The sequence below is a fragment of the Serinus canaria genome, chromosome 1 (assembly GCF_022539315.1).
Source record: "Serinus canaria isolate serCan28SL12 chromosome 1, serCan2020, whole genome shotgun sequence".
Taxonomy (NCBI): Eukaryota; Metazoa; Chordata; class Aves; order Passeriformes; family Fringillidae; genus Serinus; species Serinus canaria.
In genome coordinates this window covers 84,352,613-84,375,627 of record NC_066313.1, presented here as the reverse complement: position 1 = coordinate 84,375,627, position 23,015 = coordinate 84,352,613, and positions in this window count along the sequence as shown.

Below are 23,015 nucleotides of genomic sequence, written 5' to 3'. Positions count from 1 at the left end.
AGGACCTCAAAATAAGGGAAAGATTGGAGGAGTTGAGCCCCCAGCAAGGGCTGGGATGGAGGAGGTGAACCTTCAGCTTCCTCAGGAGTGGGTTGTGACAAAGATGGGGTATGATCGTGAAGTGGGCTCTTCCTTTTGTAGCTTCTTGGATTATTTTGTAGCCCTAAGCATGACCTGACTGGCCCGGTAAACCAAGCTCTAAAAAAACACATGGTTACAGTGATGAACAACAAATGCTTTATTGTCTTAAGCCCAGTGAAATAAAATACCTTCAGGGTGCTGTGAGGGAGGCAATGCTCCAGAACAAGGCAACTGGACGTGGCTAGCACCAGTGTATCCGGGGGTGGGACCCTGTCAGCAGCAAAACTTTGATGATCCTCGTGGGCTCCTTCCAACTCAGGATACTCTCTTCTAAAACAGTTATGTGAAGGCAAAAGCCAAGCCAGATTGTGGAAAGCACATCACATTCTTCAGTTACATCTTCCTGCCAGCTAAGCTGCGGAGCAAAACTGCTGTGAAGGCGTTTTTGTAAATACTAGCCTTTTTTTTTCCTTTTGGTGTTGGATTGACTGACCCTTGCGTTTGTATTCACTGAATGTCTGAGCATACAAACATCAGCTACAGGACTGCTCTTTTAGATTGCAAGTGTATGTGGGAGTGTCTGTAAATGCTGCTTGAGTTGCTTCAATACCTTGGACAACAGCTTTTTGAAACAACATTCCTTTCACTGAAGAAAGGAGGTTTTCAGGGTTTACTTTTTATCAGCCAGATCCTCATGCTCCTTGAGACTTGAGAATAGAGGTAAAGTAACTGCATGAAGTTGCAAATAGCTTTTCCCCCTTATTCTGCATGTCCTTTGCTAGTAGATGGATACCAAGCCCTGGAAAGGCAGCATCTCAGATGAATGCCTGCTTCCCTGAGCTATGCCATTCTTAGAGCGTGGAAACCTTAGTGGTCTGTTGTCTTGCATCACTAATCAAACCAGGAACCAAAAATAATGCTGCTTCATTCTGTCCAACAGCACTTCCTTGAAGCTGTTACCTGAATAATAGAATAAGAAAGATCAGGAGAAAATCTGATACTATCAGGTGCAAAAAAGAATAAAAAGAAAGTGTATCCATGCCAGCGCTTTTCTCAGTTCCTCTAACGACTGTGCCTACTACACTTGCAGCTAAAAGACAAACATGTTTTCCATTGCATTTACGTTACATGGTAGGAACAAGTTGTTTCTAAATTGAGATGCATATCACTTGCTGACAACTTTTATAGCTCTGTTCTGCCATATGTGGGGTTCTGCCTTGTCTGCTAAATTTGGGACTTCATGCATCCATGGAAGAAATGTCTTCACTTGTAAATGTTGCTTACATTTTTTCTCATAAACATCTGCTGCTCTTTTTGTGCAACAGCCATATTGGAGCCTTGCTCCTGGGAGGACCTGGATTTTGAGCACAGAAGCTTTTGTTGGGGTCAGGCTAGTTAACCTCACCACAGACAAAGTTACAGAAACATCTCTGGTCCCCTTTTCTCTACCCAGTGTGCTCCAAAGGCAGAGCTGGCACTTGTAAAGTTACAGGCCTGTGTCCTTGCAAACCTGAGGATGGCATGTTGAGAATGGTATGCAGCAAGTGACCAAGAACATAATCTGTCTTTACCATAGCAAAAGCTAAAGGGAGGCACCTCTCTGTAGCCCCCTCAGTCCATCAACGTGTTCACAACATCTTAAAATCCTCCTACTCTGAGTTCAGCTCACAAAGCCCTCGGGAGACCCACTACCCATCATCCTGAATCTTGCCTGTGATTGCCTGCCCCTTGTCATCACAAGGTCTTGTTCTTCCCTTGCTGACCCACTGGCTTTCTTTTCAAGCGAGAAGAGAGATGAAAGGTAAATAAACCAAAAGCCAGGAAAGTTTTGCTGAGTGGTGGCTTCAGTTGCCAGTTCTTTGGCCAAAGCTATAGTAAGAGAGCAGGTTCAGGCTGCAAGATTTCTTAAATCAGAGCAGATCTAGCAGAAGGAGGGAGGAAATAGTGTCCATCATCATAAGTGGAGAGATATCCACCTTCAATCTCGGCCCTGCCCTGGAGCGAGTACCTCTTGTTTTCTGCTAGTGGCTGGGGTACCTCACAGTGCTGGCTGGTTGCCCTTGTTGGTTAAGAGAATGCAGAATTGCTGTGGCTAAGTAGTCATGGTATCAGAAAATACCTAAGTGCTCTGTGCCAGCTTTATTTTCTTTTACCTGAAATTATTTGGCTTGGGCAGAAGTGGGAAGATCATCGGTTGCCTGAATGGAAGTTCACTAGGGAAGGGCCCAGCACTAATGTGATTTCCCTCTGTGTTCAGGGAAGATCTATCACCATGGAGATCTGAACCTGCCACCAACATCTTTCATCAGTTCCAGTTAAACCACCAGTGATGGTGTGTTACAGAGAACAACTCTTATATCTAGAGGGGTACCAAAACTGTCAAGGTAAATTTGCTTTCTGCCATTAAGGTACATGTCACCAGAGCCTTAGCTGCATCTGGGGCATTGCTGAAGGGTGACACCATTCCTGATCCCTTCATGCATCTGCCTGGAGGCCTGCCCATACTGAGAGAAACACTGTGGGAAGGACATTGTTGTTTACAGGCACAAGAGGTGCTTCTTCATGTGGAACACTCTCAGATCAACTTTTTAAGTAAATCTGCAAAGCCTTATGTTGTAGACCCAAAGTTCATTTGCCAATGGAAACCAAGATTCAAATAGAGATATTGAAAGAAAACAGAAGTTACTTACCCAGAACCAGAAATCCCCTCCAGGTTCTTTCTTTCCCTTGTCTCTACTGGAAGTGGAGGACAGGAGGGCACATGAGGGAACATCCAAACCTCAGTCACTGAGCTCTGTGGTGGGACCACAGTAAATTCCAGAGGAAAATGAACACTGAAATACCCAGCCTGGTTTGCTTAAAGTGCAGTGTTCCCAAAAAAAAAAATGTGTACTTGTGGAAAAACTGTTTGGAAGATAGGAAGTTACTTTAGAGTAGGTTTTTATTCTCCCTTGCTCGCTGTTCTTATGAATCAACTCTCTGCCCCCACTCCAGGTTTACCTACAAAGCTCAAGATTAAGCTCCTTTGCACCCAGGCAGAATAAATCCTCCATAAGAATTGGATCAGTTTCCAAGTAGTCTAATGTTCTTTCTCAATATTGAATACTAGTAGACACTTGGGAAGTACAAGAAATTCTTGAATGGGAAACATTAAAAGAATCTGGCAAGATGTTTCTCCCAAGTCCCTCAATTTGATTCTTCTACACTTCCTGGAAAACTTTTTATTTTTCAAATGTATATATAGAATTTGAGGGATGCTCTGAGTTTGAGCAAGTAATGTGGCATAATCATGGCATCCATGAAAAACGAGATTCCTTCTATAATTCTGCAATATTGTGACTTTGGTAACACAGTGTATCAATTCCTCAGATTAATTGTGCATAAAGATCTTCCATTTTCCCTCATTTTGGATTGTTTTGTCTAGGCTCAGAGCTGCTGTTATTTCTGGTATGTTTTGTTTTGCTTAGAGAGGCCCAAATTGATCACACGTTCCTAAGTAAGGGAACTGTACAAAAAAATGTGCCTCCCATTCTTCACACACTGAAGTGTTTTGTTTGTTGCGTAGACAGTTACAAGGTTGTGCTCAGAACCCTTTTATCTGAATCACGAGCTTCTCATTTCACAGAGGTGCCTCCTTACCAGATGGTGCTTTCAAGAAAGTAATTTTCTTGTTTACTTTGCAGCAATTGACTCTGCCTAAGTGCTGGCTTTGGCCAGTTATTTTCAAATATTTTCAGTGTGTGCTAATTCAGCACAGAGGCTTCTTCATTTTATTGCCGAGAGCAGTAAGAGGTAATTCCTCTTGGAGAACATGTACTAAAGCATCGGTAAGGGTTGATGTTCTTCCAGTTGTAAGACAGCCTGGGTTTACATCCTTTTTTTAGCAGCAATATCTGTTCCCCTTTAGACCGACAGCTGCTAAATGCAGTTTGCCTTTTGCTCAGCACTCTGTTCCTTCTGCGTCTGGTGCTGGAAAATCTCTTGGCACAGAGGAGTTAAATATTGCCGAGCTTTTGCTTGAGTCATCTGTCCCCGAGTGGGGAGTGGGTTTGCCTGCAAGCACGTACTGCTCTGGAGCTGCTCCTGGAGCAGGAGCAGGGCTCACGTCCCCCATGCACCGCCCGGGCAGGAGCCGAGCCAGCGGGGCGGGGAGCGCAGCGCTGGCCGGGAGCAGCCAGTGGCACTGCCGCTGTGCCTCCCTGCAGTCCGGGGGCAAGGAGGAATACACGGAAAGCAGGGACGGTTTTGGCTCTGCTCTGTTCAGAAGCCGCGTGTGAAATTGTTCTCTGGCTCAGGCACTGCTTGGCACAGAAGAGATGTGTGTGGCCGCAGTGTGAAATCCTCTTTCCCACCCAAAATATGCACCTTCACACAAACTACCTCTTGGGAGTGGCTCCTGAATTGGACAGATTTGAGGAGCTGGGGAGGAAGAGGATGTAACACTATCTGGAGTCCAGAGAAATGCTAGTACTTCATCTCACAGCCTCCAGCCTCCAGAGACTTCCTAAGCCAGGTGTGACGTCTGTGTGTTCCAGAGCCCTCAGTACATCTCACACTTTTATTTTTTATGGCACTGTTTTGAACCCATAGATTTTTCTGGCAAGGATGTCCACAGGCTGACTGGAGGGTGTGTAAAGAACTGCTTTTCATTTTGCATTAGGCTATTATGAGCTTTCCTTTGCACTCCCTAGCTCTTACCTTGGAAGATTGGAGGTGAACAATAGGGACTTGGTCTTTGGGGTGCTCAGGTGGGTGAGTATGGGCGAGTGAAGGCAGATTTTTGGAAAAAGCCATGGGCAGGTGGCCTTAACATCTCATAATTTCTTCCAATAGAGGAAATCAAGGGCCACCAGGACCTGGACAAGGAAAGGGTTTGTTCCTCCAAGGTGGTGATCTCTTTTTTTTTCTACTTCTGCTTCATCCGACCAGAGAGCCCAGGCTTAGTCTCCCACTTAGATCCCATCTGTAATTTCTCAAGGTCAGCCTTCACTGGTATAAGCCTGAATGACTCAGCAATATCTAGAGAATATTACCCTGTGAGGGGTGGCTGAGGGAGCTGGTGCTCTTTAGCCTAGAGAAAGAGAGGCTCAGAGGAGCCTCTTCAGCTCTACCCTCCCTCTACTCTCTCTCTACAACTACTTGAAAAGAAGTTGTGGTGAGGTGGGGCTTGGCATCTTATCACAAGTAACAAGCAGGAGCACAAGAAAAAACAGCTTCAGTTTTACATCAAGGGAGGTTTATATCAGGAAAAAGTCCTTCACCAAAAGGATTGTCAAGCATTGAAAGAGGCTGCTCAGGGAAGTGGTAGAGCTGCCACCCCTGGAGGAATTTGAAAGACCAGCAGAGGTGGTGCTTGGGGACATGGCTTAGTGGTGAGCTTGGCAGTGCTGGGGTAAGAGTTAAGTTAACCTAAAATATTCTATTATTCTATGGGTCATCCAAATCCTTCTGAAATCTTCTAAGTCTAGCATCTGTTTGCTAAGTTTTCCTGCTCTTCTTTGCCTAGACCTTTTCTATCTACCTTTCTCTTTCCTGTACTGGAATACAGAGGAGCTCGAGGGTACCGTGGGGAGCAGAAGGAGCCTGAAAAGAAGCCAAAAGCTGGGTATTTTTGCTAAAACACCTCATTGACATCCCAGCCTGACTCACTGCACTCCATCATTCACTCCAGCCCCTCCTGGATGATGCAGGAGGTCATGGAGTTGTGTGTAGTTGTTATGGCGTGCTGATTTTGGCTGGGGTACAGTTGGTTTTCTTTGCAGTAGCTCATTTGAAGCTGGGTTTTGGATTTGGGCTGCAAACAGTGCTGACAACACAGATGTTTCAACTGCTGCTGAGCCTTGCTTACCCAGAGTCAAGGCCTTTTCTGCTCCTCACCCCACCAATGAACTGTCTGGGGGTGCACAAGGGGCTGGAAGGGGACACAGCCAGGACAGCTGTCCCCAACAGACCAAAGGGGGACCCTACACCCTATGGACTCAGGATATAATGCTGGGGGGAGAAGGAGAATGGGTGGAAGCTCAGAGTGATGGCATTTTCTTCCCAATCCACCATTATGTGTGATGGGGCCCTGCTTTTCTAGAGCTGACTGAACACCTGCTTGTCTGTGGGAAGGGGTGAATGAATTCCTTCCTTCCCTTTGCTGATGTGTGTGGCTTTTGCTTTACCTGTTGAACTGTCTTTATCTGAACCCACCATTTTTTCCACTCCTACCCTCCCAGTTCTCACCCCCATCCCACCAGAGAGAAGGCAGTGAGTGGCTGTGTGGTGCTTCATTGCTGTCTGGGGCTGAGCCACGCTACACAACATGCACACAAATCCTTTATTTTGGTTACCACTGGTTATCCAGCTCCCCTCCTTGCATAACGTCTGACAGAAGCACCAGGTGACTTGTCACCCTATCTTCTCTCGCCTCCACTCACCTCTTGGCTCTTGCTCAGCACAAAGGCAGCTGCCTGTGCTGCACTGAGCCAGCCCAGGGGCTGCACCCTGACCCTAACCTGGAGCCACTTCCAGGCACCACGGAGAGGGGCCATACAGAAATCCTCTGTGCCATGCTGGGCCCCACCAGCTCTGCTCTTGACAATAACTTTATGCCCTCTGGGCTGTACAGATGCAAGTATTTTTCCTAGGCACATTTGTATGTCCTGCACCCCACTGGGAGTTTTTAGTATAAAATTTGTACTTTGGGAAAATGAGTATCTTTACTCCTGGGAGCCGGGAGATCCCTGCACTTTCCCAGAAGAAGCTTAGGAAGAGCCCTGTGAACCTGTTTGCATCCAGAGAAACCTGGTTCCTGATTGCTTCTGGGAAGAGGCACTGAGACTCCTTCTTAATGCCTCATTTCTCCTGCTAAATTTTTAGACAGAAAACCCTGCCTAGGTGCAAGGTTGTGCCTCTGTTGTCAGCCACACCAGTGCAAGATGAAACCAGCTACCTCTCCCAAGAGCTACTGGGAGGCAATTACATTTTCCTGCCCCTGCAGACTGCTGGGACTGAACCATGACAACCACTGACAGAGACAGTGTTATGTTGCAACCACTACTTATTATTGTGGTTAAAATATACTCAGAGCATGTAAAACATGAAGTAATCCTTCCATTTTTCTAGAGGGCTCCAAGTGCTGCTGCCAGCTGGGACAACCACAGTGGGACTTTGTAAGGTCTCATGGCTGGAGCAGCAGTCCTTCCCTCCACAACATTTTCAGCTGCTTGGTGAATTTGGCAAGATTTTCCTGTGAGAGAGAAGCCTCAGTTCTTGTAGCTTTAGTGAAAAGTGGTGGCCACACAGAGGACAGAGATACTAATTCTAATTCCTGTTCCTGCTAAGGAAAAAAATCTGCATTTTAAAAGATTATTGATCAAGCAGAAGAAACAAATATTGAGAAAATAATGTGGATGGTTCTGAGAGCCCTGGGAATGACTTGTTTTAGTAATAATCTGCTGTGTTGTCTTGTTCCCTCAGAGCATGACTAATCCTGCAGTACACTGCAGGGGTCTGGCTGTTCCTCTGCCCAAGTGTGACCAGAGCAGTGTTTGGCCCCTGGACTTGTGACTAATTCAGGATTGCTTTTACTTTGGTAGGCTTCCAGGCAGGAACCTGGTGATCCTGTCCTTGTACCCCTCCTGCCCCCTTACTCAGACAGCAGTGTGTTTCCCCTCACCCTTTTGCTGTGCTGTGGGACATGGTGGTGCTTCTCTCACCAATGTGTCTTGCCTGGGGTGCAGCACCCTGGTGGAGCACTTCAGCCCAGGAATCACAGGGATGCTGTGCCTCAGCTTGCAGGAGAACCCCGTGTCTCAGACACTGGCCAGGAGGGCAATCACATCGCTGTGAGTGACCACTCCAAAGGAAGGTAATCAAACATCTGAAGGCCAGAGACCTGCACTAATGGCAACAGATATCAATCAGGAGCTGTGGGGGTGGTGTCACTGCCCAGGTGAAATGCTGAAAGGCTGTGCTGCTGCCAGTCTGCTGTTTCTGAAACCTGAGAAAGATGTTTTGAGACCTATGGAAATTTGGAAATCATATTAAGTGATGAATCTTAAAAAGTATTTACAGAGAAAGAAAAAAAAGCAAAATGAACAGTGGGTTTTTTTGCCTGCCTCCCCCATGTGAAATGGTAATGGAATATGGTTTCCTGGTGCGGTGTTTTAAGTACAGTGTGTCCCAGTTTCACAGTGTTCAGTACAATGTGTACAAAAAAATAATATGAGTATGTTGTGGTTAGGCTGTTTATCAGCTATCTACTTTACTAAGTAGATATTTCTATAAAGGTGGTGTTTTCACTATGAATTAACTATATAAGTAAAGAAAATGAAAAATCTGTTACCAGTAAATTAAATCTCACAGGATGCTGAAAAGAAGCTGCAGGGGACAGTCAATGTCAGGAAGGTAATCTTCTGGGGTTTTTTCCTTTCCTTTTTAAAGTATGACATAGTTTGGGTTTTTTTGGTTTTTTTTTTTTTTTTGGTGGGGAGGAGGGGGATGATGTTATTTGTTTTAATAAATGGTTCTGGGATAAAAAAAGCAACTACAGTGTCACTTTGCAAGATGTGCTGTGTCTCCTGTCTTCTGCTGTAAGTCCTCTGAATATGAGATTATTGTGTAAAGTTGGCATCATTCAACCATCATTCTGTGCCAATACCTGCAACTGACAGCATGCTCCAAAAGTCCATTAACAAACTCTGCTTCACATTTCTAAAGACTGGTCATTTCAGACAAGTTTGTGCTCCTTTTTATTTGCTCTTCATGGAACAGCTTGTTTTCTTACCTAAAGGTAAGTTGTTGTTTTTGTCTCTTCCATGATGTACCTGGAAGGGGTGTTTAAACTTCCTTTTGCTACCCATCTTTCTCTTTGTGGTCCCTTCAGGCTCCTCACATGGTGGTGGGACTTTGATCCTTCACCTACTGCAGACACCAACTGGTCAAAGCAAAGACTGCAAAAGCTGCTAGGCTCAGTTGTTGGTGTATGCTCTGCAGATTCCCCTCCCATGTCCTCCAGCCCAAGTGGAACTGTACAGAATAATCATACCTTCTTCCTCTTTTGCTGGCAGGAGAAGGATAGCTTTGCCCTCTTCTCTGACAGTCAAAGTAGCCCATCTCTTCATTAGATCATTTTTCAAGTTCCTGGTTCCTTAATATATATGCCTAGAAAAGCACACCGTATAATATTCCCGTATTTCTCCAATTGGATGGGACACACCCCTCTCAAGGTTGAATCTTCCCCTTAATGATGGATCCCAGTGCCATTGATGGGTCATCATAATCTCTTTCTTCCTTTCTTCCTTTCTTCCTTCCTTTCTTCCTTTCTTCCTTTCTTGCTTTCTTCCTTCCTTTCTTCCTTTCTTCCTTTCTTTCCTTTCTTTCCTTTCTTTCTTTCCTCTTTTCAGTATTTCCAGGTTTCTCTTCCTGTCTTCCAGATAATTTTTGTTGCTGCTTCCAAAAATGTATTTTGCATTATTGAATTTCACTTCCATTCAGTTCAGTCCTGTGGATGTTCAGACACATTATCCTTTTCCTCCCCTGTGCCAATGTCTTTCAGCTTTGTAAAACACTTCCATGGGTATGGAAACCTCAGGAGTTACTGAACAGGAAGGACTTCTCCCAAGACTAGTCCTTGGGGAAAAAAAACACTAGGTATTTTTCCCCATCTCCAACACATAATTCCTTTTCACCTTGAAGCGTGGATCACCTCTCCTATGAGAAAAGGCTGAGACAGTTGGGTTTGTTCAACCTGGGAAAAAAAAAGGCTTTGGGGTGACCAGACTGCATTTTTCCAGTACCTGAAGGAGCCTACAAGAGAGCTGGAGAGGGACCTTTTAGAAGGGTGTGTAGAGATAGGACAAGGGGGAATGGCTTCAAACTGACAGAGAGTGCATTTAAATTAGATGTTAGGCAGAAATTCTTTCCTGTGAGGGTGGTGAGACACTGAAATAGGTTGCCCAGAGAAGTGTTCTCTGAAGTGCTCAAGGCCAGGTTGGATGGGGCTCTGAGCAACCTGATCTAGTGGAGTGTCCCTGCCCAAAGCAGGGAGTTGGAACTAAATGGTCTTTAATGTCCCTCCCAACCCAAACCCACAAAAATTCCGTGTTTCAATGAAAGAGATAATCATGTCCTGTGTTTATTCATCCAGTCTTTCTGCAAACTCCTACCAGCCCTTGACCAGAGTGTAGATGAGACTCAGCTGCTTTGGGATGAAGCTTAGGCTCCTGGGTTCAAACACTGCTGAATGCTGACCAGGTGCCTGTTTATGACTTTGAGAAGCCACAGCAAGGGCTAAGCCCAAGTATAAAGCGGCACAACATGCAGCTGGAAACAAAAAAGAGAGGTATGGTGCAGAACATCCTGTGACACTAGCCCAAAACTACATTTTGTGTCTGAAGTGAAAAGACAAATTTGTTAGCCCAGGTGAAGTTACTGACAGTTACTTCAGTTACTGAATGCTTTGGCTCAGACAGATGTGATCTTTAATTGGGAATACCAAAGTCTGTCCATGACTACTGGCTACAGTAGCCCACCTAGTTAGCAAACCTCAAGCCCATCCATTTATTTTTTAAGCCAAGTCTCTTCCTGTTCAACATATGTACTATTTTCCTTTCCAACTTAAAGGTCTGGTACACTGAAATAAGGGATCTAGTAAGAAAACTTGGTCAAGGGAGAAATTGTTTCTTCTTTTATTGAGTTACAAATGTCTTAGAAATGCCAACAAACAGATCCAAAACTACCAGCAGGTTAAAATAACTTGAATTACAAAAGATTTTAGAACTATCCACAAGAGGTCACTGTTATCATTAGCAATAGCTAAAACAGAACTTCGCACTGGAGAGCCGAGCATCCTTTCTCCCTTAGAGGAAACATAAGGTCGTTCAGAATAAATGTTCCCCCAATAATATCTCTCTCATCTATCTTACAAAACAAAATGGTTGGGATAAAAGTTTGTTATTCCTAAATTAGTCCTAAGAATCCTAGAATTTAAATAAACTTAAACTTTTCAACAGTTTCCTTGTCAAAGAATTTCCTGTGTAAATCAAGATATTTTAATTGGAAGAATTTACAGGGATGTGCACACGGTTTGCTTTATGGTTTCCCAGGGTTCTAAAGCAGAAAATATAAATAAATAAGCCTCAATATTTTGTCTTTCTTAGGTTGGTGGAGGAGGGCAATCTCCCTTGGGGGAGAAAGGAGAGAAAGGCTGGGGCTTTTTCTTATCTTAAAAGACATGCAGACTGAGGAAAATGTGTGAAAATGCCAGCAGAAATAAAAGCATACCTATTTTAATCTTACAATACAAGATCCATACATTTCTTTAGGTTATATGAAATAGTAACCTGATACCCTGACAGTTAAATTTGGTGGTCAAAAAAAAGGGGCAATTTTGAACTGGGACCTCCAGAATGCCAAATTTTCAATCCCAGAGAAATACAGAGGCTGCCTGTAATTTCCACCGTGCCAAACACAAGGGGAGAGTAGGATCCATGTTATTTGATCATTCTCCTTTTTCAATGAAATTGCTTTCTCTTACCTTGAAAGAATCACTGAAAAGCATCATATTTGAATGATTACGACGCAGACAAAGGTGCCTTTCCTTTCTAGGTCCTCATATGAAATGGAAAAAGAAAGTGGGGAGGTCACCATAATGTGCTATAGACAGTAATTCATAGCAGCAGCATTGCCTACTTAGTGTGATTGCTCCAAAGTATTCTGCTGCCCAATGGAGGCAGCCATTCCTCACAAGAATTCCTCACAAGAACAGCAGTCTGCTTCCTCAGAGGGAAACAAACAGGATGGAAAGGGCAGAGGGATATTACTTTAGGACAGATGCAGATCAAATGAAGCAGTGCTTGACTCGGGCCTTCTGCCCAAATGACAGTGTAACTGCTGTGTTAATGGAAACCCTGGAGGTGGAATGAATATGGGCCTTTCTCTGGGCAGGCAGTCTCTGGACCAGAGAAATTCTATACTGTGATTGAGGTGCAGATGACAAGAGACAAAAATAGCCTTCGCTTTTTTTTCAGCATCAGTTTTGAGCCTGCTGAGTAAAATCTTCCATTCTGCTCATTATTGTTCCTTAACCTCTGGGCAAGTTGGTCCAAGAGCATTTCTAGTCAACGCCTCTCCTGACCTTCTCTACCTAAGTAAATTTGCTATAATAACTGTTACAGAATCCATCATCTCCCAATAGTTGCTTGGCAGTGGTTCTCACTAGGTCGTGCTAGTTGAAGGAAAGACAATGTATTTCCAGAGGGCAGTGATTATTCATGGGAAATAACCTTTTTCAGAAAAGCAGAGCCACCTGATGAGCCATTCTAGGGCAGCTATTGCATTGTGTTTGTTTTGGAACAGCTGCTTTGGTCTAAAAAGGCCAGAGGATTACCAGATAACCTCACACCCCCACACCCTGCCGCTGGCTGGGAGTGTGCAGGTGTGTGCCTGTCTATGCAATGGTGTGGACATGTTACATGGCCAGGCACTGAGAAGTCTCAGTGGCATCTGGCCCTTCCTGAACATAGAAAATACATTCTGTAGGCAAGGGGATGCACTGGGCAAATGTTGTAGTTTTTCATACCACAGAATCATAGAATTGGTAAGATTGGAAAGGATCTTTAAGTTCAGGCAGTCAAACACTGCTCTTGCACCACCATGTTCACTACTAAGCCATGTCCCTGAGTCCTCTATCCCATGGTTTTTGAATGCTTCCAGAGATGGTTATTCCACCACTTCCCTAGGCAGCCCATTCCAGTGCCTGGCAATCTTTTTGGTGAAGAAATTTTTCTAAATATCCAATGATGATTTGGCCCTTGGCTATAAAATGTATGGCTGCCCTTGTGATTTAGGTGGAGAAATTCAATTTCTCCTCAAGTATCTAAAAATCTTTAGATACCTCCCTTTTGACAAAGATCATTGGTATATCTGACTTTTTCCTTTCCATAAAGCACTATTACCAACTGTGGCCATCAGTATAATTCCTTGACAGTGGCATGAAGTAAGGCTTGTTTGTGAGCTTGCTCGTGAACCATTTTTGCAGTTGATGGGAAGCACAGCAGCATCTGAGCCCAGGCATTGAAGAGGTAAATCCTGTGAGTGAGAGAGAAGCAGGGCTGGCAGCACAGCATAGAGCTGGAAATCCTTTTGCGGTGGTTTTCCTGTGGGAAGTGAAAAAAGTTCTCTTGAAACACAATTAAGTGAAAAGCAAATGCTAAAACTGGTGCTTTGAAAAATGAACATAGACTTTTCTAGGCCATCTGTTTCCTAAATCTGGGAGGCAATCCAGTCTGGAAGTATGTTCCCAAACACCTTTCATGTACAGCAAGGGGTTTCTCCCACCCAAAGCTGAATTTTTTTCCAGGAGTAGGTGCCCTGTGGTGTTCCCGAGCTAATCATATTGCCTTAGATGATAACTAAAGAACAGGAACTTGAGTGATTTTTTTTTCTGATTCAGCTATAGTTACTATAAGGAAGGGTAATCTGTGGGGTGCACTCAGCTATACCTCGTGATTGAAGTCCACATCTGTGACACAGTTTGATTCACACTTGCTGAATATTAGAAAGGCAACATTCATGGTAGTGATCAATATATGTGCTGCATATAACAATGGCAGTTCAGGTAATTAGGAAGGATGCCTAGAATGAAGCTGGCATCTGAAACCTGCAGGTTTCCCTTCAGAGAAAGGCATAAAAGAGTAAAGCAGGAGGAATTAGCACATTTGGCTTTCAAGCCCTGTGGAAAAATTCTCTTTGCCAGTGACAGAGGCTCTATCAATCAGAGGAGGAAAAGGATGCTGCCTTACAACCTCTTTGCTTTCTTACCTCTTAGAGCTTTGGAGCATATCAAAATGAGGGACATTGGCAAGGATGTGTGTGCACACACAACAACAGCAGGTAAGAGTATTGTAGCCACCAGAAAGAAAGGTTACTTCATTCAGCTCTTGTAATCCTTGGGCAGGGCTTTATTTAGATGTTTCTAATTACCACAGTATGTTTAAATGGATACCCAGAGTAATCAGCAGGGAGCAACAGCTCTCCTCACTGCCTGGCAGGGCTGATGATGACAAGGGTCATGTAATGGCTTAATATGATGCCACTTAATATCCTACTTAAGCAGTGTAATTATAGGGTTTATTTGATAGAGCAAGAAGGCTTATCTCCTGCAGAAGGCATGAATGAGATTGCCAGATGCAGGTGCTGCTGCATTATAAGATTCATTTTTTATATCATATAGCTTTTACAGCCTTGTCCACTTGGATGATTTTGATTTTCTAAATCCAACACAGTCTGTCTCTTCAGTCTGTCTCAGTGGTGCCCCTGTATAAATAAGCCACTTTCCTCTAGCAGTTGGCAGCTCTCATTACAAATATTTTCTGCCAGCTGCTCTTGGAAGATTTCTTTATTTTAGCTTTTCACCACAAAATGGAGATCTCAGACACTCATCCCATGTTTTAACATAGTATGCCTCAAAGGAAGTGATTCAGTCTTTGTATACAGTCTTGGTCGACAGCAAAGTTTTCATGCAGAAACATAAAAAAGAGATTTATGTAACTAATATAACACTGAAAACAAACAAGCCCTCCAACCAAGTTCAAAGCACCAGGTTAACGTGTACTTTCTAAATAAATATGGTGCTTTCAAGTTCGTCTAGACCTCACGATCTAAATCTTAAGATGCTCAAAAGAACTGAGGGGGAGGGAAGGGGGGACTGTGCTAAAATTTCAGAGCCATTGGGGGTTTTCTGTAAGAATTCACAAGTGCTGAGCTCTTCCCACATCTTCTGGAGACTGTAACAGGAGAGGAGGGTGCCTGGCATTGAGGGCAAGGGCAAGGCCCTCTGGGGAAGTGTACCCCCATCAGAGCAACACTGGTTCCTGCAAAAAATACTGAAACAAATAATCTGACACCTGGAAGGGAGCAGGGAAGGAATAGCTGCCAATGCAGGCTTGTCAAAAGCCAGCCTTATTTCTTTATGTGACAGGGTGACAGATCTGGCTGACAGAAGCAAATGCATGTCTGGTCACGGCGTCTCCCACAGAGCGCTCACAGGCAAGCGCAGCGAGTGTGTGGTCTAGACAGATCCACGGCGTGGTGGGCACAAAGCAGCCTGGAAAACACTGCTCAGAGAGTAACAGAGATTAACTCATTATCAGAATGGAAGTTTTGATCGAGAAGGGCTCAGTGGGAGGCTGCTGTGGCCCTGTGATTGCTCAGAGTCTTGGGCAGTGCAGACAGCAGTGCCAGTGATGGACTGGAGAATGAGACTGGTGCATTTAAAGACAGCAGCAAGGAGTGAGCACCTCAGTGGTGCTGGGGAAGGCTCCAAAAGGCTGGAGGTATTTAAGATATGTCCTTGTAAAAAAAAGAAAAAACAAAGCGATTTAATGCAATTTAAAAGGAAAGTGTCCAAAGTCCAAATGCCAGAGAGGGATCTCTCGGGGTCTCTGGCTGGTCAGAGTGACCCTGAGATAAGTTAGAAAGTCTCTTTTCCCAGCCCGGTACTCAAAGGAGTCAGAGCTCTTCATTTTGGTCTCAAGGTTGTTTATTGTATCTTATCTATAAAATTCTTTCTCCTGCCCTGCCGAGGTCCACTCAGCAAGACAGTCCAAGGCACTCTGCCTGCCCTGGGGTGGCGTTATGTCTTTATACTAAAAATTACGTGTACAATATTTACAATAGCTTTCCAATACCTATCACCTATGTTAGACAGTGAGCTTCTACTCTAAACCAATCTAAAAGTGCCACCATCACAGCAGAAGATGGAGGCCAAGAAGAAGAAGGAAAAAGGCTGGGCACTTCCAGATTCCTCCATCCTGCCCCCTGAACCCCCGTCCTGAAAACCCCAAAAAATGTATTTTTCACCCTTTGATAAATTCGCTATCATTCTACTTAAACTTGCAATTATGGCTTGTAATTATTCATATAAGGTTGGTAATTGTTTTTTCCAAGGGCTAAATCAAAGACACAGGGGTCTTAAGCTCTGTGCCAAGGTCTCTAAGCCCCCCGGGCAGGGGCTCGAGTCCTCCAGGGCAGCCAGAGGAATTTCCTGGATTCCCACAGGGATCAGCTCTGCAAATAAGGAAATCTATAAAAATGATTTAAAACTCTAGTGGACAGGCTGTTTAAAGTGAGTCTACTGTGTCATGCTGTAGTAAAAAAGTTAAATCTCATGTTCCTACATGTACATAAGAATATTTAAAGTAATGCTTTAACTCTTTTCAGCTCAGACATGGTCTTAGCTGGAAGGCTGTGTCAGGTTTGTGGTACTGCACTTGACAGAAGCTGAGACCCAAGAGGAAACAATGCAGAAGAGACCCCTGGAAAAGGCAGAGCCAAGAAAGCAGGATCTGTTTCCCAGGTCTGAAAGCCATGGGTTTAGCCTGAGGAGAGGCAGCTAATCTGCCCTTCATGCCTCTCCTGGAGGAGACAACTGAACCAGTGTCACAGCAAAGATGGTAAGGTTAGACATTATATAAGCCTCCCTTGCTGAGGCAGGAGACATTGTCAGGCCTCATTACCAGTGGCTGAAGGAGAGCTGAGACAGGCATCCCTGCGGAGCAGCCCCCATGCAGCAGACACAAAGTGCCTGGGGGTGGTGCTGGGTGACCCTTCAAGGAGGGCAGCCAGCTCTGCTGGAGTGGCACAGGTGCCTCCAGCACCCACACATGGGCTTAGACATCCTTATATTTGCTGAGACCGGTGTCCAAGGTGGTCACCCTTCTCCCAGCTACTAAATTCTGCTTGCTCCCTCTGATAAATGATGAGAAAAATAATGGAAAACATTGCTGAAAGGCATAAAGTTGTTCTTGGAAACAAGGAAATACATGCAAGTGACCTTGATGTGCTGCCTGCCTGGCGTGTGCCTACATATGCATGCCTTTACCTTGAGGTCAGTGAGACAATGACCTGTGTTTGGGTCAGCACCTCTCTTCAAATTTCTGCAAGATTTATCTGTATGTTACTCAAATGGCACAGAAACAACCAGGTGTCATTTTACAAATGCTATTTAAAGTATAGAATCATCTGGAGAAACCAGTGAGTTGTGGGCTGTATGCAGTCCCATGGTTTGAAATTCTCAAAGACAGGCAGGTATCTTGTGGTGAGCTGAAGTGCAGGGCACTAACATCTAACCTTTCTTTAAATAGGTAGTCTCTTGCTTTGCTTCCTGTCCTCCATCTAGTACAAGGGCAAGGCACAGTCACCAGACATCTTAGGCTTTAAAAGAAAATGAAATGAAATGGAAATGAAAATGAAAATCAATGAAAAGAGCCTGCTATCATTCTTACCTGAAGAAGAAGCAGCTTTTTGTCCCTGGGGAGAACACAGGTTTGTGACAAACTAAGGGGAAGGACATCCTGCTCTGCCTGCCAGCTTTTGAAAGCCGTATCATGCCCTCCCAGCTGGCACAACCAAGGAACTGGCTCTCTTCATGTCCACGGGGAATCAAGGCTGGCTGAAGGAACGTAGAAAATCTGAAGTGATTCAGGCAAGCATGACTCAGTCACCCTGTCACTGTAAGTTTATAATGCTGAGGAAGAAATTTACTCTTGAACATATTTTAATTGACACACCAGATAATATACACTGAAAGAATATCTTTCAAAATAAAAGATGACAGACTTTCAACATCTGGTATAATTCCCTGCAACTATACTAGCAGATGTAAACTGTTATGGACTCCATTAGCAAATACCCTTCCTTTATTTCCTTTTTCTAAGTATATGAATGCAGATGTATATATTTTTATTACAGCTATAATAATCTATCTTAATTTTATGTATTCATGCTTGAATTCTGGATTTAAGCAAAAACTGCTCATGGTGCACAAAATTCTGCATGCTGAAATGGCAAGGAATTTTGCTAATTGCTTATGTGAGGCTAGGATTTTTCTCAATGAGAATATTCACATGTTAGGAATTTCCAGAGCAGTATAAACTAACATTATCAACTGTGAGTCTGAAGCTGAAGTTGTGTTTATAGGGACCATAATTGCACCAGAAAAATTCTGGGTTTTTTGTTGCTGTTGTTGAGCTTATTTGCATTTTTTCTTCTGGAGCTGATTGAATGAGGACTGCTTATGAGTGCTTATTTTGGCTGTCTCATGGTGATCAGAGAATGACAGAGTGGAAGAGCTGTGCCAGCTTTGCTCATTGCACCCTGTCCCATGAGCCCTCAGAGAAGTTTTGCAGGTATCCAAGAGAGGCTCCCAAGTGGGGTGCACAGGCCAGGGAAGAAAACCTGCCAAACTACTGGTTCAGAGGATTTTTAATTTGATTTTAATTTTTATTTCTATCTTTTCCTGCCTGCAGGAGTTCCTCACAAAGATTCCCAGCCTTGGCTGCCCTTAGACCTGCCAGCTCTCTGCTCTGGTGCACACCACCCAACCTCTGTCAGTCCCAAAAGCTGACTTAGCACAGACCCACCATTTCTCCCTCATTTTCACATGGGCAGCTCAGCTGCTAAATTCAGGGGGTAGTAAATTCCAGCAAAGTTGTAGTGGCAAGTAGTTGGGGAGGGTGACCTCAGCCACTGGAGCAGAACCAGCTGGGACAGGATGTGTCACATCCTGTGCCCCACTGCCCACTACAGCCAGTGTTGAAGTTATCCCTGCTTTTATTGACCACACAGAGTTGTTTTGGTAGGGCATGGCTCAAAGCATCCAGCACAGCATCTTCCCAGACAAAGTGTGTTAATGGAATGGGAGGGGGAAGCCAGCCTCTGAAACAGCAGTAGGCTGTCAACAGACACAGCATAGTGCTCATTCATCCAACATCAGCCTCTCCAAATATCTGAGTTAAAAAGTAAGCTTTGAAGCCAGCCTGGGAGGTAAAAACTGAAGGAGATGAGAAATTTGCATCTTTTTGTGCATTCAGTCAAAACTGCTCCTGCAAAAACACATAAAAGCCCCTAACCATTATGGATTTGTATATGCAGATTTAGTTTTTCAGCTGCTTCACAGTAAGACAGAGAAACCTGTCAACAGCAGCACTGTCACTATGTTCCATTACCATGTATTCATTTACAGGACTATCAGAGGCTAGCCACTTAAATACATCATTGTTAGGGAAGTGGTCTACTTAAGGAATGTGTGGCCCATTCACCCAAAAACACTAATTATCACAGCAGCACCACTCCAATGAATCACTGGTAATGAGACACCATTATGGAAAGTATCAATTTTCAGTGCAACTCAGCCACACTCTATATGGTCAAGTAATTGCACAGAAGTGCCTAACAAATAAAACTTTTCCATGAAAATACATCTCTCTCTGAGTAAAATCATTTTCCAAGAGGGCTTAGCAGGTTTTTTTGTTATTTATATTAGGAGCAAATAACACCTTGGTCTGTCTGTGTGTTGCCTGTTGCTCTTAGGAAACCTGGATAGGTCATTACTCACAATAAGAGGAAATCTGTCACAACCTGTCATCCTCAGGTATAAAGTCACATTTGTGCTTCCTGTCAGGAGGGAAGAAGATCCACAAGGCCTTTACTCAGAATCACAGAATCCCAGAATGGGAAATGAGGGCAGGGACCACAGTGGGACATCTGGTCCAGCCTCCCTGCTCAAGCAGGGTCATCCCAGAGCACGTGGCACAGGATTGCCTCAAATAGTTCTTGAATATCTTCAGTGACAGGAAACTCTACAACCTCTCAGGGCAATCTGTGGCAGTGCTTGGTCACTCACACGGTAAAGAAGTTCTTCCTCATGTAATGTGATCTCATGATGCAGACATGCAATTGAAAATATTCTGTTTGATATTTCCGTCCACTTCTTGGCAGCATCTAGAGGCAGTGTATCTTTGTCATGAAGTAGACAAAAAGGTTTTTCACATTTCCTGATTGTCTTTGTAATATTCCCTCAGGAGCATGTTTCCATATACTGAGGGGCAAAAGAGGCAGTTTCATACAGGTGTAAAATGGGGCAGGGCTTTGGTTCATGGGAAAAAAAAAACAACCTGCTTTCTCTGAAAAGTAGAAATCTATCTCAGATGTCCTGTGAGTCAAGAGTCCTTTCTCTGAAGCAGGTGCTCTACATCTCTGCCCTGACAGCCAGCATTGCAGAGAATCAGGTCATTGCCAGAGCTCATAGCGACCTTCAGGTTCATTTCACTGGAAGGAGATGGTGCCTCTTGCTGCAAAGTGTCTAGAGCAGCTGGAAGGAAATCTGCACAGCAACGTGCCTCCCCATCCTCCTTTGGAAAGGAAAGCAAGTGAGAGGACAAGTCATGTCTGCGCAGGGCTCAGGAGTGGCAGCCCCAGGCAGTGCCAAGTTCTCAAGCAGGTGCCTTGGCAGTGTATCAGGTAACCTCCCCTGCTGCTGGCAGAGCTTTCCAGGCTGTGGAAGCAGGCAGCCAGGGGAAAGGCAGTGCTTGTGTTAAGCCAGGGAGCTTTTAACACCATGTGAGGCCCCTGGTGTCAGGATGCCCGAAGCTGGACATAGATACTGCTTGCCAACAAGTTCCAGAGGCTGGCTTCCTCCTAGGGACAGCAATGAGACAAAGCAGGTCCAGGCTGGTAATCATGGCTAGCACTCACCACAGGGGTCTAAATAAGAGAACATACCATGGTTTTTCTCATTCTTGATCTCTGTGCACACTGAAGGCCTATTGTAAAAGCTATTCAAGGATGAGCACATGGCATCAGCCAATAAAAGGGATCAAATACTTCATCCTGTCTGCCCCAGCTGCAGTGCCTGGTTTAATTGTGAATGCATTCTTGCAGGGGTATGGATATGGGCCTCTCCTGCATCCTCTGAGGACCACAGCTGCACACTCACATGCATCACAGGTCTTCATGTCTCACATATATAGACATATTTCCCTAAAAAAGTAAATTTTTGGGGTTGGTCCCTGTGGGCTGTCTCTAGCTAGACAGTTTTGCTCACTTTTTGCGTTTCCAAGAGCATCTCCTAGTGTCTGTGGGATGCATTCACATAGCCATGCACTACTTTTTATCTTACAACACCTACATGAAGCAGGTTATTGGGGAAGTTTGTTCTTCTGAGGGAACTGCTGCTGCCTGGGATGTGGTTGGGAACGAGACAGCAGGGCATTTACATTCTTCTCTTTCCTTAAGCAGCTGTCTCTTCCTGTGAACTCAAATCTCCCAGCTCAGTTGTTCACTGCTAAATATCTTTTTGCTTTCTCTGACGTGTGACTGTGCCAAGGATATAAGTGTATCATAAGAGGATAGGTATTTAGTATTTTTCAGTTGGAATGGGCACTTAGTGGGCATGCTGCCTGCCTCATTCCAGAACAGTGTAGGCTTGTGAGTAGGATTTTATGGGCCCAGATTTATTACAGATTCGTTTATCATGGATTCAAGCAGCTGGCAGGAGGCTGGAGGGGTGGGTGCTGTTCTACAGAGCACAGGGCTCTGCGGCTACAGGCAAAGCAAGCCCACAACTCTCACCCAGGTCCTGTTCTCGGGTGCTGCCCTTATTGGCTGCTTAATTGCTCCTGCCAATGTGTAATTCAAAAGCATTGGTAGGCAGCTCTGGTTTTGGCAGGACAGGAGCTTCCTCTGATCCATGAAATACTCCTGGCTGCTGACTCCTTGCATCAGGTTTCTCCCTGCAGAAAGCTCAAGGCAGCAGCGGATGTGCACTTTGTGGGTTGGGTTTTTTTGAACCTTCATTTCTCAAATAACTGCCCCTTGTCAAGCCTGAATCTGGTCCAAGGAACCAGACTTACCCTCACATTCTTAAAAAACATTGGTGTTTTTTTTTTTTTTTTTGAATTAAACACCCAAGTGAGCTGTAAACAGAGACTAACTGCCATCCACAAGAACAAAGGGTTTGCTAAGCAGTGATAAATAATAAATTGCCTGGGAAAAATTCAGCCTGTACTTTGGGTTTTATTTTGCTTTGGCTTAGCACAATTTCCACAAAATTTTTTGCAATCATGCTGCCATTATCTTTTCATGACAGAGGCCCTAGGAACTTGTCCAGCCCACAGTGAGAGCCCTTTATGTACCTACTAATGTGCTGGTTCACAGACAGACAGAGGAGGATGCTGATCTGAATAGCAATCAGATGCCAGCGTACACCGCCTCTCTACAAGAACTGTGGACATTAATAATGTCTCTGGGGAGTGGCTGCAGCTGTAATAAAGAAAAGATATCTGCAGTGTTTGCACAGCTCTCTTCATTCATTCTGATATGTAGTGAAGTGTGGTAATAAGGACTTTACAAAATCTGACTGTCAGTTTTGGGGGGAGATTCATCATGGAGGGAAAAAGATGGAAGAAACATTTGTTTTTGCTAAGCATAGTTGAAACACAGAGATATTCTTAAAAGTGACCCCCTTCTATTTTGTGCTTTTTGGGTTTTGGTTTTTTGGGGGTTGGTTATCTTTTGTACATGAAACGAGGGTCACAACACAGACACTTCTGAGTACAGCCTAAGAGGTTTCAGTTTGGAGCTCTGACTCTGGAAAAATGTCACATCACAGGCCTGCATGCACACTTTTATTTTCCATCCACAATAACAGTTGTGATTAAAGAAAGTTCAGAAAAAATAATTGCTTTTCCTCCTTTTTCCTTAGCAACAGATCAGTTACATGGTGGAAAACCAAAATTGGCTATCTGGTAGTTTTGAAAATATTGTAGACCAGTTCCTGTGAATGCAGCACGTCGTGAATCAGGTCCCTTGTGCTTCCCCCAAGGCATCAGGAGCTAAGTATGAGTCAGTATACACAGGGTAAGCATGGTGGACTTGCACTGCTGATAATCTCCTGGGGCTTCAGGAGCTGCTCACCTCCACAGAGCCAAGCAATGCCTCAGGTGCCTTCCTGGGAATCACAGGGCCTGAACTTGGATGCAGCCCCTGGTGTTTCCCTCCTTGGGAAGTGCCAGCAGATGCCCATGAGTCAGGTCACAGCCAGGTTCCATGTCTCAGTGTTAAATCACACCTCATCAGAGCTAAGCAAGCACAAGGGGACACTCAAG